The 15,606-nt window shown below is 46.2% G+C and overlaps 1 long non-coding RNA gene across 1 annotated transcript in view; it reads left to right on the top strand.

Moving 5' to 3' along the window:
- LOC138492447 (uncharacterized) overlaps positions 1-15,606 on the top strand; it is a 151,676-nt gene that overhangs the window by 26,225 nt on the left and 109,845 nt on the right. The gene's annotated exons all lie outside the window — the stretch shown is intronic.

Here is a 15,606-nt window from a genome sequence, read left to right as displayed (position 1 = left end):
TACATTTTGAAAACAAATTGAGTTTTTTGGGCGGATAAATACCAACAGTCCTTCTTAATCCATAGTTGCTTTGACTGACTTCCTGTCCTTGGCACCTTCACATCCCTTCCTGCCTAGGTACCTTCCTCTTCTTTTTCTGCTCTTCAGCAAGATAAGTACTATTCCACCTGCTGCGCTTAATGTTCTAGTTCTGCAGCATAGTATTGTCTTAATTGGTTTGTATTTGGAGTTTATTTCTATTGCAGTGGAGTGTGCTATTTATTTCAATTTAGCCCATGGCGTTCCATGCTCCGAGCGCACAGAACCATTGGGAGCGGAACAGCTTTTCGCTGTCAGCGATCCGATAACCAGCGTGCCAGCACGTTATATTAGTCAGTGGCGTGTGTACCCAGAGGGACCCTCTGTTACGCTCACCTGGTATCCACGGGCGCACCACACAATACTGGATGGAGGTCTAAGCGCTATCCCAGACCCCTCTCTGCTTGGTTATGTGCCACACGTTGGGTAGTGCCTATAACAGGAGAATGCAGGGTTAAGATACTGGTTTTGTGATGGGTGGACTCCCACCTCCCTCTGGTCCAAATCCACTCCCTTGGGGTTATTGCTCACCTTAGGTTTTTGTGCGTTGAACTCTCCGTCCTGCGTCTCTGTGCAGGGGCGCGTGGTTGGTGCGGGCGATCCGTGGACCTAGTTGCTTCACTGGTCCGTGTGCCCTTATGTCAGGTCCAGACAGGCTGTCACTCCAACTCTGGTTGCTGTCTTCCAGGTGAGTTATAATGTCTTTTCCGTCTTTATTCTGTCTCTTTCTTTCCCTCCGTTTTCTCTGTCTACTTAGCGTCTTGCTCCACTACGCTGTTCCCTAACAATGTCTCTTTTTGTTTTCACAGAGATGGTTGCAATCTCGGAGTTGCCGCACCGATGGCGAAGACCATAGTGAATTATTGATGCGGGGAGCGCTGCACTGTTTATTGGTGTTAATTGCTAACCTGTGTTCTCTTCCCTTCTTTGTACAGGTTGCGGTGATGTTCCGGAGTGATGAGCGATCGAAGCGCTGCTTGCCCAGGTAAGTGCTTTGTTAATGCTGACCTTGTTCCTTCTCCCTTGCAGGTTGCGGCGAACTCCGGAGATGGGCGAGGTAAGCGAAGCGCAGGATGGCTTCAAGACCTGTTACTTCAAAGGTAAGTGTTCTTGCTCGCTAATGCTGTTCTTGTTCTTCCAGGTTATCAATGGAATCCAGATCTAGGGGCTTCAGGATCAGGCTGCCGGAGAAGCAGATGATCAGGAGCTGGACACGGAGAGCGCTACGCTGCAGGAGTGCAGAATAACACGAAGCGTGTTCTGCTGTTTGGGTGTGGTTTAAATAGCCCAGGTAAAGTAGTTCCAGGCCAAGTAGTTCCAGGCCCAGCCACACCCAAAACACTAGACCGCATGGCTTGGTTCTAAAGAACTGAGCTGTGTAATAGGCCTCCATGTTGGATTAAGGTCCAAAACTGGTATTGCTTTATTCCTGATAATGAGCCTGGTACCAAAGGCGCCAGGAATGACTCCATGTATGTTTCTGATGGAGTTTTAAGACCCTTGGGGCCAGTCTGAAGGGCTTTAGCCCCACTGCTGCCAGGGGGCTGTTATACCTGAGGGGGTCAGGGGCATGGATCGTGACACCCATTCTCTTATCAGAGCACGTCCGGAGCCTGTGAGTAGCACGCAGGTGTCTCCCTAGCTAGTCCCCGGGGATCTGTCATCCAGGGGGCCACGACACGGCCATTATTATTGGATCCAGTTCCTGGGGGTGGCCCAGTGAAGGAGGATCATCTGGATGGGGGGTCCTTGGAGAGTGGGAGTGGGACACCAACCAGTGAGATGTGGTATCCCCCTTCTTTCAACACCTTTTCCCCATCCTACCATGTTGGATATTCCAAAACACTGCCCCCCTTTTCCAACACGAACACGTTTGCACAACACGGAAGACAACGTTCTAACACCAGAACCGTTTACCTGACATGTCCCAATACACCGGTCAGGCAAAGTCAGGCAATTGAACCAAATCACACACGCCTGACAGCCCTTGCCCGTCCCCAGAGGGATAAAAGGTGGAGCACAAGAGCACAAGACAAGCAAGGCAGGTCGCATGACGTGAGAGCTAACTCAGTACGGCAGTGCAAGAGAAGAAGAAAGACGGCGCATACCGATGGGGAGACAATGTGAGAAGTGACCTTGCCCTTTCTGACCAAGGCCTGTGAAACTTCTGCAGAGGAACTATAAGACTGCGCACAGTAGCCAGCATGTGTTGCAACAGATGCCTACTGTACATGAGACCCTTCTCCTCGGATAACCAAGATGGGGAGAGATGCAGGTCTCTGTGGTACAAACCTTGACTCGAAGGAGAAGAAAGCCAAGCGGTTCATCACAGCCGTTGAGTCGAGGGATGAGCCGATAAGAAACCAAACTGTGTTGAACGATAAATAGCCAATGGCTAAATTGAACTTTGAAAAGCTAAAAGGATGCTATTGCTGAGAGAGGGGGGAAACCAGCAACAGAGGAGTACAGCAGCACGTGGGTGCTCAAGCAGGAAACTCTGGGCGATTACCCAGTGGTAGAAACTACCACAACCAGAAGCCCTTGGGAAGAGGCGAGAAGAGGTCAAAGTGGTCATACAGGGGTCTTGTAAAATCCTCTATACCGTTGAAAGTCTTTGACCGGCAGATGATTGCAAAGCTAAGGGAAATGAGTCCCGCTTCATGAGACAAGCGTATGACCACTGTGTTGTAAAAGTTGGAGAGAGTGAACCCGGCAGAGGGAAGCTGACAACAGGGGCGAAGCCTGCTGAACTTTTTAAAAAGACATTAAGATTTGTGAGAGTAAGAAAAGCCACATTGAACCCAAAGGAGGAGGGAGGCTAATGTCTGCAAGGGTTCCAAGCCCAAAAGAGGGAGATCCGGGGTGGAAAGTCATCACCAAAAGTTCATTGAAAAAGGAACTGTTTAGTCGATTTGTTGAATACGATTTTGTGACGCGTCTATGCTCGGAAGAGGGGGACCCAGGGGAAGAGCCATCACCCAAAGTATACGTGAAGCAGAACATTTTGTTTGTTTGTTGGATACATCAGGCCTCAAAGGCAAGAGACTTTTTATTGAAAAGAGACTTGGCCATCGAAAAACCTGAGAGCTGATGCTAAACTGTCGGCTCGTGCTGGGAAAGCTTGAGCATGTGCTGTGGTCAGGAGATCCACTTTGTCCCGTGCTGAAAACATGGGGAAGGGAGACCCCTGGCAATCACATACTGACTTATTATTTGCAAACACTTCTTTCTTTAATGAAAAATCTATCCCACTCTCATTCGGTAATTAGTTGTAAGGATTTGGCAATAGTTTTGTTTTTAGTATAGGCCTTTTACTTTGACACAACGCCACAAGGACTGCCTCATTTTTCATTTGATGGTTGAAGCTGGCTCCCATCTTAGATTTAGGTTTAGATTAGGTGTTTTTCCACCCTGCATTTACAGATTAATAAACACCTTTGAACTTTGATCGCATGTGTCTGTCTTTACTGTTGCCACCATGAGTCCCTGGGATGTGACTCAATTGAAACTAATTGGGGAACACTACAATTTCAAAAACTTAGTCAGAGAGCCTCTAGCACTTCCATCGCCACCAAGGAATCAATAGGGTTTGATATCTGTAGCAGTAGGGGTGCTACCATTCCCCCTGGGAAAAGAGGAATGATTCCTACAGACTTGGTTTTGATACACCCTCTGGGGTGTTACATTCGATAGGCCCCAAAATCTGGCCTATCGTGGAAATTCATGATGGACGTTTTAGCAGGCGTATTGATCCCGAATTTAGGTTCTCTTACAAACCCATGGCGAGATACCTCTTGAGGTCAAATTTTGAGATCAAATTGCCCAGGGGATTTTGAAAAGTGCTCTATTTTCTCAGTTTAAATAAAGTGTACCAAATAAAACAGAAAGAGGTAACTTAGGCTTTGGGGAAGCTGATAAATTAATTAACATCGAAGAAAGGAAGGATGAGGCAACCACCATCTATCCGGACCTAGCCTTCCTTCATCAAAATTATCCAGTTCTGACTGAAGCGTTTTTACAAGCAATTACGGAGGAAGAAGGCTTAGAGAAGGGTAGTCCCTTTTTCTTTTTAAAACAAGGATTGCTTTACAGAAAAGAAACCTCCTCAAAAGGCATGGTAAAAACGCAATTGGTAATACCCAAAAGCCATCAAAAGGTTTTACTAGAAATCGTGCATTCCAATTTTACCGGGAGGCATTTAGGACAATCTAAAACCCAGGCGCATATTGGTGGAAAGGTTTACTGGCTACGTATCCACGTCAATGTAAAAACCTTCATTGACACATGCAAAATATGTCAAAAGACCAGTACACACATCCCATCAACTGCCCCTCTGAACCCTTTGCCGATTAAAGAAATCCCCTTTTCAAGAATTGGTATGGACATAATTGGACCGCTTGAAACCTCCAGATTAGGCAATAAATATGTCCTTGTGATTGTGGATTATGCAACCCGATATACCGAGGCATTCCCAATGCGAAATAACACCACCCAAGAGATCCTTAAACATTTTCTACTGTATTTCTCCAGGGTCGGTTTTCTCAAGGGAACTAATGGACCAAGGCTGGACTTTTATGAGTAAGCTTGTGGCCGAAGTCAAAGAGCTACTCCACCTTGCGAACTTCTGTGCACGTCCCCAAACCGATGGCTTTGTAGAAAGAGTCAATAAAACCCTAAAATGAACTCTCCGAAACTGGTAGACAAGGACGGTAAAGACTGGGAATGAATGATCCCAGGCTTAATAAACACCCTTGAACTGTGATCACTTGTGTCTGTCTTTACTGTTGCCACCACAAGTTCTTTACAGGACCTGCTCAGCTTCACACAGCGCTCAGATTCAGCTGCAAGCACAACCCAGCCGGAGGGAGGACGGAGCCAGCGCAACTCTCTGGCACGTAGCCGTGCATGCCAAGAGGCTCGCATAGTGAGCTGGACAATCACATGCTTACAGAGCAACACCGCGAAGTGCATGGAGCAGAAAAGTGTGCTCCGGATCACACGCCTGATTTAATCAAACACAGCTGAATTCAAAGAGACCAGTGTGTTCCTGATCACATGTGTAATTCTATCATAAGCAGATAAATTCAAGCTTTTTGAGAGCTCGCTGTGGATAGCACGTTGATCACCAACACTATTACACATTGTGAAGTGCCTTATCAGCCACCATCTGCTTCGCAGCAACTGCAACGGACATGCTATTCATCCTGCTAGTTCAGGCACAGGCACATAGCACCTGCATACATTTGCCACATAACATTATGGCCATGTCAGATTGTAATTGGAGTGAGGCGAGCCTGGGGAGTCTTTGTGACGCTACAGAGAGCAACCTAGCACTCAGTTTTAAGACAAAGCTAGGCAGTTCCCTAGTACAGGCCTTGGCGGAAGGGGTAAAACCCCTTCAGAAGAGACTAAGCACCCTAGAGATCTTTCTGGGGAAGCATGTCCAGGGCACACAAAAGAAAATAATGCTGAGCACATCTGACAAGCCCCCTCAGAAGAAGGGAGTCCTCAGGGGAGTAACAAGACCCAGAAGAGGAAATGCTCTTCCATTCCTCCAAGTCAAGACTATGGGGTATCTACATAAAGCTCAGAGGCTGCTGACATGTTTGCAAAGCTCAGAGAGGCATTTCTACAATGTGCAGCCATGCTGAGCCTCCCTACCCCCTTCCCATGGGAAGATAATATGGGTAATGTCCAGGAGGACGGAGCTGATGATACCACGGATACCGATGTATCCTCGAACAATGGGGACAAAAGTCACAAAGGAGAGTCACAGCTTGCGCAAGGGCCCACAAGGGCCAGGAAAGAGAAGAACATTGACATGTCAGAGACAGAGATTTCAGATATGTTTAACCTGGACGATATCCATAACCCCAGGTCTTCCGATTGGTAGCGTTCACCCAGAGTGGCACTGTACACGTCCCAGAGAGTACGAAAACCGCTACACAAAGATACAAGAAGGCGCATGAGAGCGCTGTGTCCTATGCCGGACCTAGCTGGGAAGTGTTAGGAAAGATTTCATAATTGTATGTAATTTTCCCTCCATGTGTACACCCCCAAACTTTTTGCTGCTGTTTAGACACCATTGACTGACTTTGCCAGAGAAGCACAGCCTTCAGCTGCACTCCTCTGGGCTTTCGCTCACTTTTATGGGGAAACGGACATGCCCTTAAGACAGTCAGTACTGGGAGACTTTGTTTCCCTTAGTCCTTTTTCCGTGTTGCAACTTTTGTGCAACATGTAACAAGTGTGCAATGTATCTTACATTACAGCACACTTGGGTCTCTAGTGACTTTTCAAAGGCCCTAGATACTCTTTCTGGTCTTTTTATGAACTGTGCAAATGTGTCATGGACAGGACTGGTGGCAGCTATCTTTTCGCATTATTTTTAACCCTTTCTTGCCATGTTAACCGTGTTAACCGCGTTTGGCACGAATAGCTTCTCTATCCTGCTATCCTCACTAAATCTGGTAGGAATAAGTTTAAAAAGGACATCCTGGTCTCTAACCCAGGCCCCCAGGCCTACTATCGCTGATACCTATACCAGTGCTTCCTCCAGGCAGACCCTCACCAATATCCTCTTTGTCCTCGCGAGACCTATGAACCCCTCATAGGGTCTCTGTGCTCTCTCCTTTCTCTTCCTCTCCCATTAATGGTGGCACTGTCACGGCTGTTCGCTTTATCCACAGTGCGATGCCTGACTTCAACATGGCGGGTTGCACTGACATGCCTGATTCCAACATGGCGGGCCTCGCGGTGTGTAGCAGTCTAGTTGTTGCGCCCCATCATGCTTTGCGATGTTTCCGGGATGGAACGCCGACGGCTTATCAACCTGCACATCCCGGACAAGGACGCGTTGCTACTCTCCTAGGAGCTGGCGAACGCTACGTGAGTTCGTGTTAGGGAATCTCTTACTCCCTCTTTTCAGACTTGCCTTTTGTTCACTTCTAATAATTATGACTGCGCTCAGTTGATCCTTACAGAACCTTGTTGTTGATGTGTGTTTGTTGTTTAGGACGTCTCGGTGCCTTTCAGTCTTGTGGGTTCTCTGAGCTTTTCTAAGCTACTCGCCTTTGAAGAAGGTGTTTCCTGCCACCGTATCCTACCGGCTTGGTTCCCTTGTGGTAGGCACTTGTTTAGTTTGGAGCATTGAGAGGGGTTTTGGTCTCTTTACCTGTGGATTCTTAGTTTAGTCTTTTATTTATAACGCAGATCCACCACCCTTTGACCTCATTCCTTCGGGACATCTGTTACCCCTAGATATTGAGAGGGTTTCTGGTCATTCTCGGTAAGATTACCTTCAAGTCTTCTCCTTGACTAAAGGTGGCTCCTAGTCTCCTTTTCATTTGTATGTTTACCATTCTTGTGCTTTGCTCTGCTTTGTCTAGCGTGCCCAGTCTCTTAGTCCATCCCTGGTCTTCTACTATTCTCGTTGCAAGGCCGTGTTACCAACTGATCATTTGGTAAGATTCCTGCTTCAGGGGTTATCTATCTGAATTCTAGGCAGCTTTAGACTAATCACTCTGTCTCTCTATCTTTCATCAGCCGGCCTGGCATTGCTGCTCTGGCCCCGATCTTCTAAAGACACGACCAGTCATCTCCAAAACTCCCAGGATAGCGTAAACTATGTCCACGGGACTTCTCAAGGAGTCTACGTTCCCTAGCAGCTCCACAGGGTTTTATTCCCCAAGAGGGTTTCCCTGGGAACCTTCCTCTGCCCTGGCCTTTGTGCCGGCTCACTGGGAGTTTCTCGGGGGGAATTCTAATTGTCATCGGAAGATCGAAATAGACATCAATCTCCACCTGGATATTCGTTGTCTTCTAATCCTCATCGATCCTTGTTCCATTTCCCAGGTGAGAGACCTTCTTGTTTCTATGTACTCCTCATATGGGGTCGTTCTGAATGAGATACAGTGAAGTTTTGTTTAAAGTCATAACAGTTAGCAACGCCCAAATAAGAAGAGTCGCTGTATTCACTTTCAGTTGCCCCTGGTGGGGAATACATATTGACTATAGGGCTAGGATGGATCCACAGCAGCAACAGATTCAACAATTGATTGCTGCTGTGCAATCCCTGACTAATGAAGTTCAGCAATTGAAACAAGACAATACCTCCTTGAGACAGCAGCAGCAGCATGCGTCTCAACAAATTGCACAACAAGCTAATATATCTCGCATTCCCCATTGTTCCGAGGTTCCTCCCGGACCTCTTCCGGGTGGGCAATTTGATGGTAACCCGCATAGGGTGAAGGAGTTCCTTGAGGCATGTACTGTGCAATTCGCATTTAAAGAACATTTTTTTCATACGGACCGGGATCGGGTTGGCTAAATGGTATCTCAGATGGTAGGACCCGCATTGGCCTGGGTTACTCCTTTAGTTACAAATAAGAACCCGTTATTGGATTCCTACACAGCCTTCTGCAATAGCATTCGTTCTATGTTTGGGCGACAGGAGATTAGGGTTGCTTCACAAGAACATCTCTTGGATCTCAAGCAGGGAAATTTAGACATACTGGCATATATCACCAAATTTAAACAAATGGCCAGTGAGACCACATGGTCGGATGATGCGCAGGTCACAATATTTAGGAGGGGTTTATCAGAAGATCTCAAGGATGAGGTCTCCAAAGTTCCACGTCCCACCTCTCTCACAGAGTTCATCGCCCTAGTGATGCAGATCGATTATCGTATGAAGGAGAGGATGGCTGAAAGGAGGAAGGGTAGGATCACAAGACCTTCCTTTGTCCCTTCAACCTTTAAACCCCCGCCAACAGATGAACCTATGCAACTGGGTTCTGCATCTCGTGGACCTTTGAGTCCGGAGGAGAGAAATCGCAGACGAAGCCTGGGACTGTGTATGTACTGTGGCGCCAACTCCCACTCTGTTCAAGAATGTCCTATTGCTCCAGTTCGGCGGTCGGCAAACGCCAACGCCCGGTCGTAAGAGGAACCACGATCCGGGAACCTAAGTCTGATCATGGTTCCTCACATACTTCACATTCTTTCTATTGCACCAACCTTTCAACCACCAATATGTTGGTATTAAAGGTTTCCTTCACGATAGGAAGTCTCATCTTACAAGATGTTCCGGCCCTAATTGATAGTGGGGCTGCGGGAAATTTCGTGGACGACCACTGGGCTGCTTCTTTAAAGATTCCACGTTCCCCTAAAGAGGAACCGATTCCTGTTGAAAGTGTGGATGGAAGCCCTCTGATCTCGGGTCCCATCAAAGATCAGACCACAGCAATCCAAATGTCCATTTCTACCCATCAGGAGATTCTAACCCTAGATATAATACGAGCAGCCCATCATCCGGTAATCTTAGGATTACCTTGGCTCAGGAAACATAATCCGTTTATCAACTGGACCGCTGGGTCCTTCTTTCTTGGTTCAGAGTTCTGTCTGACAAACTGCATAGGAAATCACCAAAGGGTCGCCATAGAATCTTCTCCTTCCTCAAGTAATACTAAAGAGGTACATTCTCTCAATCAGATCGCGGGCCTCCCTGAAGTTTACGAGAGTTTTCAGGACGTATTTCTGTCCTCAGAGTTTAACCAGTTGCCTCCCCACAGGAGAGACGACTGTGCTATAGATTTGATACCTGATCAACCGCTTCCCTTTGGACGTATGTATATTCTGTCTAACATGGAAAAAGAGGTGCTGCGTGAATATCTTCGCTCCAATTTGATGAATGGACTGATAACAGAATCTACATCCCCAGCTGCTGCCTCTTTGTTCTTTGTAGCCAAGAAGAATTCTAAGGAATTACGTCCCTGTATAGACTTCCGCGGTTTGAACAAGATCACTGTGCCCGACAAATACCCCATGCCACTTATCCCTGACATTCTTGAAGCAGTAAAAGGGGCTACTATATATACAAAATTGGACTTAAAAGGAGCATACCACCTGATACGGATAAGGCCCGGGGACGAATGGAAGACGGCTTTTAGAACACCGTTTGGGCATTATCAGTACCGGGTCATGCCTTTTGGGTTATCCAACGCCCCTGCTATTTTCCAACGCTTTATGGACCATCTTTTTTCTGACCTTCTCTTACACAGTATGGTGGTGTACTTAGATGACATTTTGATTTTTTCCTCCTCCATACAAGACCACATACCACACGTTCAAGAGGTGCTTCGACGTCTACAACAAAATCATTTGTTCTGCAACCCCGAGAAGTGTTTATTTCATCAATCCAAAGTTACTTACTTGGGATACGTTTTATCCGCCAAGGGGATAGCAATGGACCCAGAAAAGGTCTTGGCTGTACGAGACTGGCCTACACCCACGACTGTTAAAGAAATTCAACGCTTTATAGGGTTCGCGAATTTCTATCGGAGATTCATACCTGAATTCTCAAAACTTACGCAGCCACTCACCAATCTTCTTAAGAAAGGAGTCATGTTTGTCTGGTCGGCAGCTACTCAACAAGCCTTTGATAGACTTAAGAAGTTATTTACATCAGCACCGATTCTTCTAACGCCTAACCAGAACCGAAGATTCATCGTGGAGACTGATGCCTCCCAACATGCCTTAGGCGCCGTCCTACTACAACCGGACGACCTTGATCAGGAGAGACCTGTTGCCTTTCTTTCCAAAACTCTTTTGCCTTCTGAGATCAACTACATGGTCCTGGAGAAGGAACTTCTCGCCATCAAGCGTGCCTTTGAGGAATGGCGGCATTTACTTTTAGGAGCCAAATTCTCGGTCGAAGTAAGGACAGACCATCATAATCTCCGAATTCTTCAATATGCTCAAACTTGTAACAGCCGTCAGGCAAGATGGGCTCACTTTTTCTCTCCCTTCAGGATTACGTTTTCATTTATTCCTGGAAGGGAGAATCTAAGAGCAGATGCCCTGTCTCGCAAGGACCATCCTATAGACAATCCTTTTAGATCAGAACCTATATTTCCACCATTAACCATGGGATTGGTGGCAGCTCCAGATTTTCTGTCTCGCCTTAGAGCTCAGTCTGATTCCATTGCTAAGAAGTCACTTTCATTATCTAACCGATCAGTTCTGGTAGAGGAGGATGGATGTTATTTCATGGGACAAAGGGCATACATTCCGACTCGTCCTCTTCAGAAGGAGGTTTTGGACATGTGCCATAAATCCAAGATAGCAGGACATCGAGGCTTCACCTCCACATTGGATCTTGTTTTACGTTTCTTTTGGTGGCCTGCTGTTCGAAGGGACACCAAGGAATATGTGAGTTCATGTCCCACATGCTTACAAAATAAGATACCTAGACAAGCACCATTGGGAGAACTGGTCAGAATGCCCTTGCCTTCCCGTCCATGGCAAATAATATCCACGGACTTCATCGTAGATCTGCCCCGATCTCAGGGCTATTCTACTATTATGGTCACAATTGACACCTTGACAAAACTGGCACATTTTGTTCCTTTGGTTGGGATACCCTCTGCATCTCAAATGGCACGTATTTTCATCAGACATGTATTTACCCTTCATGGCTTACCTGAAACAATCATTTCGGACAGAGGTCCACAGTACACGTCCCAATATTGGAAACTAGTTTGTCGAATTCTGGGGGTATCCAGGGCTCTTAGTTCTGGCTACCACCCCCAATCAAATGGTCAAACAGAAAGGCTAAATCAAACATTAGAAGGATACCTCAGAAGATCCATCTCTGCGGCTCAGGACGATTGGAAGGACCTCCTTCCCCTAGCGGAGTTTGCATATAATAACTCTTACCATTCGGCCATTCATACATCTCCTTTTCAGTGCACTTTTGGGTTCAGTCCAACATCTTTTCCCACTATGAAGAGGTCTGACACTAAATACCCAGACCTAAATAAACTAACGGAACAAATCCGCCAAGGACACCGCTCTGCGGTTATTGCTCTACGACATTCCCAGGACAGGAGAAAACACTTCGCTGATCGTCATCGCACACCAGCACCTGTCATCAAACCCGGTGATTGGGTATGGCTTTCTTCAAAATTTCTACCTAGACATCTTGTTCCGTCTAAACTCTCTCCTCGATATTTTGGCCCCTTCCGAGTAATCGCCGCCATAGGATCCGCAGCTTTCAAACTCCGTTTGCCTAATTCCTGGTCAAGAATACACCCAGTCTTTCATGTGTCACAATTGAAGCCCGATAATCGCAGTACATTCCATCCCACGGTTACAGACTGTCCTGCGCCCATAATTTCCAATTCAGGGTCTGAATTTGAAGTCAAAGAAATTTGCGACTCCCGGTATCACCGGGGTCGTCTTCAGTACTTAATCGATTGGAAAGGGTACTCGCCTGCTGATCGTACCTGGGAACCAGCATCTGCCATCCACGCTCCTCGGCTGATTAAAAGATTTCATACGAGACGTCCAGGCAAACCGGGAGGTGCCAACCCTAAGGGGGGGCATACTGTCACGGCTGTTCGCTTTATCCACAGTGCAATGCCTGACTTCAACATGGCGGGTTGCACTGACATGCCTGATTCCAACATGGCGGGCCTCGCGGACCGCTACAGTGTGTGTAGCAGTCTAGTTGTTGCGCCCCATCATGCTTTGCGATGTTTCCGGGATGGAACGCCGACGGCTTATCAACCTGCACATCCCGGACAAGGACGCGTTGCTACTCTCCTAGGAGCTGGCGAACGCTACGTGAGTTCGTGTTAGGGAATCTCTTACTCCCTCTTTTCAGACTTGCCTTTTGTTCACTTCTAATAATTATGACTGCGCTCAGTTGATCCTTACAGAACCTTGTTGTTGATGTGTGTTTGTTGTTTAGGACGTCTCGGTGCCTTTCAGTCTTGTGGGTTCTCTGAGCTTTTCTAAGCTACTCGCCTTTGAAGAAGGTGTTTCCTGCCACCGTATCCTACCGGCTTGGTTCCCTTGTGGTAGGCACTTGTTTAGTTTGGAGCATTGAGAGGGGTTTTGGTCTCTTTACCTGTGGATTCTTAGTTTAGTCTTTTATTTATAACGCAGATCCACCACCCTTTGACCTCATTCCTTCGGGACATCTGTTACCCCTAGATATTGAGAGGGTTTCTGGTCATTCTCGGTAAGATTACCTTCAAGTCTTCTCCTTGACTAAAGGTGGCTCCTAGTCTCCTTTTCATTTGTATGTTTACCATTCTTGTGCTTTGCTCTGCTTTGTCTAGCGTGCCCAGTCTCTTAGTCCATCCCTGGTCTTCTACTATTCTCGTTGCAAGGCCGTGTTACCAACTGATCATTTGGTAAGATTCCTGCTTCAGGGGTTATCTATCTGAATTCTAGGCAGCTTTAGACTAATCACTCTGTCTCTCTATCTTTCATCAGCCGGCCTGGCATTGCTGCTCTGGCCCCGATCTTCTAAAGACACGACCAGTCATCTCCAAAACTCCCGGGATAGTGTAAACTACGTCCACGGGACTTCTCAAGGAGTCTACGTTCCCTAGCAGCTCCACAGGGTTTTATTCCCCAAGAGGGTTTCCCTGGGAACCTTCCTCTGCCCTGGCCTTTGTGCCGGCTCACTGGGAGTTTCTCGGGGGGAATTCTAATTGTCATCGGAAGATCGAAATAGACATCAATCTCCACCTGGATATTCGTTGTCTTCTAATCCTCATCGATCCTTGTTCCATTTCCCAGGTGAGAGACCTTCTTGTTTCTATGTACTCCTCATATGGGGTCGTTCTGAATGAGATACAGTGAAGTTTTGTTTAAAGTCATAACAGGCACCCGGTGGGAGACTCCTTCCACTCCTCTAAGGTCATCATTGATGTTTACTTGAATGGTACCATCTTGGTGCAAGGCCCTCAAGTCAACCTTCTCCTCTTTGATAGATGCTTCCCACGCCTCATCAATTTCTTTCTTCTCCTGCTGTCCCCTCTGACCCCTCCATGGCTTCCTCACCCCCTCTTCCGTCTCCTCCTTGGCTACCTTGCCCTCTACTCCTTCCTCTTCTGCCCCACCCCTCGGGCTTCTTCTACACCTCCACAGGGCGTACCTCTGATTTGTACTCCTCCCTGGAAGTCTTTCAAGGACAGCAACCTTCTCCATATTGCCACTATAAACTCTTGCTCACATCTGCCGCCTCCTTGAGGAACTTGACCTTGATGTCCTCTGTCTCACCGAGTTACAAAAATAAGGGTGCCTGTTAAGCCGCAGATCTTTCAGGCAAATCACATGAATCAGAAAGGGAATGGATCTCGGCAGCTGAGACTGAAACCTTTCTTCATATAAACACTGTTAGTCTTGTCAATATCACAAAATATATTTTTTTTGATTATTTTTATTGGTTTGTTACAAACCTTTAAAAAAAATGAAAAGAAACAAATCACACCACATGAAAAGTAAAAACAAACAAAGTCCCAACAGAAACCAAAAAATAAAATAGCCTATCACATAGCAAAACCACTGTACGTCTTTTTACGGCAACACAGTACATGAGTCTAGACTGAAATAATACATTTGCAATCAAAAGTGCAGATAGATTAAGTGTGCAGGTCTTTAAACAGACCCGTAAGCGAGATCATATTCACATTATGTTTGTCAACTTTTTTATCATTGTTTCTAAAAAAATGTTAATTCAATTGTCAGTTTTTGATTTAGTTTTTGAATAGTTGACGCCACCATTCCTCCACACTTAGAGTTGACCTTGCTGCAATGTAGGTTCCCAAGTGCTGCCTTCGATCTTGAGTTAATACTGGACACAGTAATGTTAAATGCTTCAGGGTTTCACAGGGGTCTCCACACAAGTGACATGATATATCGACTGACTTGTCCATAGTCCAAAACTTCAGATTTTCTCTCGTCGGTATTTGATTTAACTGAAATTTTAAGAATAATAGTCTATGCATTCTTCCAGGAAATTTCTCGAGATATTGCTGTGCTACATTATACCTTTTTGCTTCCGGTGGCACCTGACCCATGGGTCTATGTTTGCTGCGGGTGTCCCCAGTATCAATCCAATCCTGAGTCCACAACATAGTTTTGACTTTATTAGGATTATTGATCAACGTCAAACAGTCCGAACTTATGTCGTGCAGGATTTTTTCACACCTTTTAGCCCACTTGATTTAAACGCTCTCACTTTTGCCATTCCCACAATCCTTCATTATGGCATATTGAGGCGCTACTGGGTTTCCAGACATTTTATGATATTCATTAAGAGTATTCCAAGATATTCTTGCATTAATTGATACCAAACCTAGCTCATATCTTATACAAGCTGTTGGAACACTTTTGGGTAGCCACAGTACCTTTGACCAAAAGGAGTGATCCAGCGAAGACCAAAATTCCGGGTTACATCCTAGAGCAGCCTCCACACCATGTATTAACGCAGGGACTGCCTTTTGCTTGTAAAAATTCATCACTGGTGTTAAAGAGAATTTTTCAAACTTTGCATTTAATAAGCAGGCTTGCACAGTCAATTGCTTGCATTTAGATCTAATTCTCTGAACCCATGGTGCATCATTAATACTGGCACTAACACAAATGCCTAAATACATGGTTTGTGTTACCAGTTCAATTGGCTCCTTTCCCATTTTCCAGGTAAACTTTCTGGTTAGTTTCGATCTTCCA

The sequence above is a fragment of the Ambystoma mexicanum genome, chromosome 10 (assembly GCF_040938575.1).
Source record: "Ambystoma mexicanum isolate Mex_15411 chromosome 10, UKY_AmexF1_1, whole genome shotgun sequence".
NCBI classification, from domain to species: domain Eukaryota; kingdom Metazoa; phylum Chordata; class Amphibia; order Caudata; family Ambystomatidae; genus Ambystoma; species Ambystoma mexicanum.
Note: the sequence above shows the minus strand (reverse complement) of the source record. Positions and strands in the feature narration are given on the sequence as shown.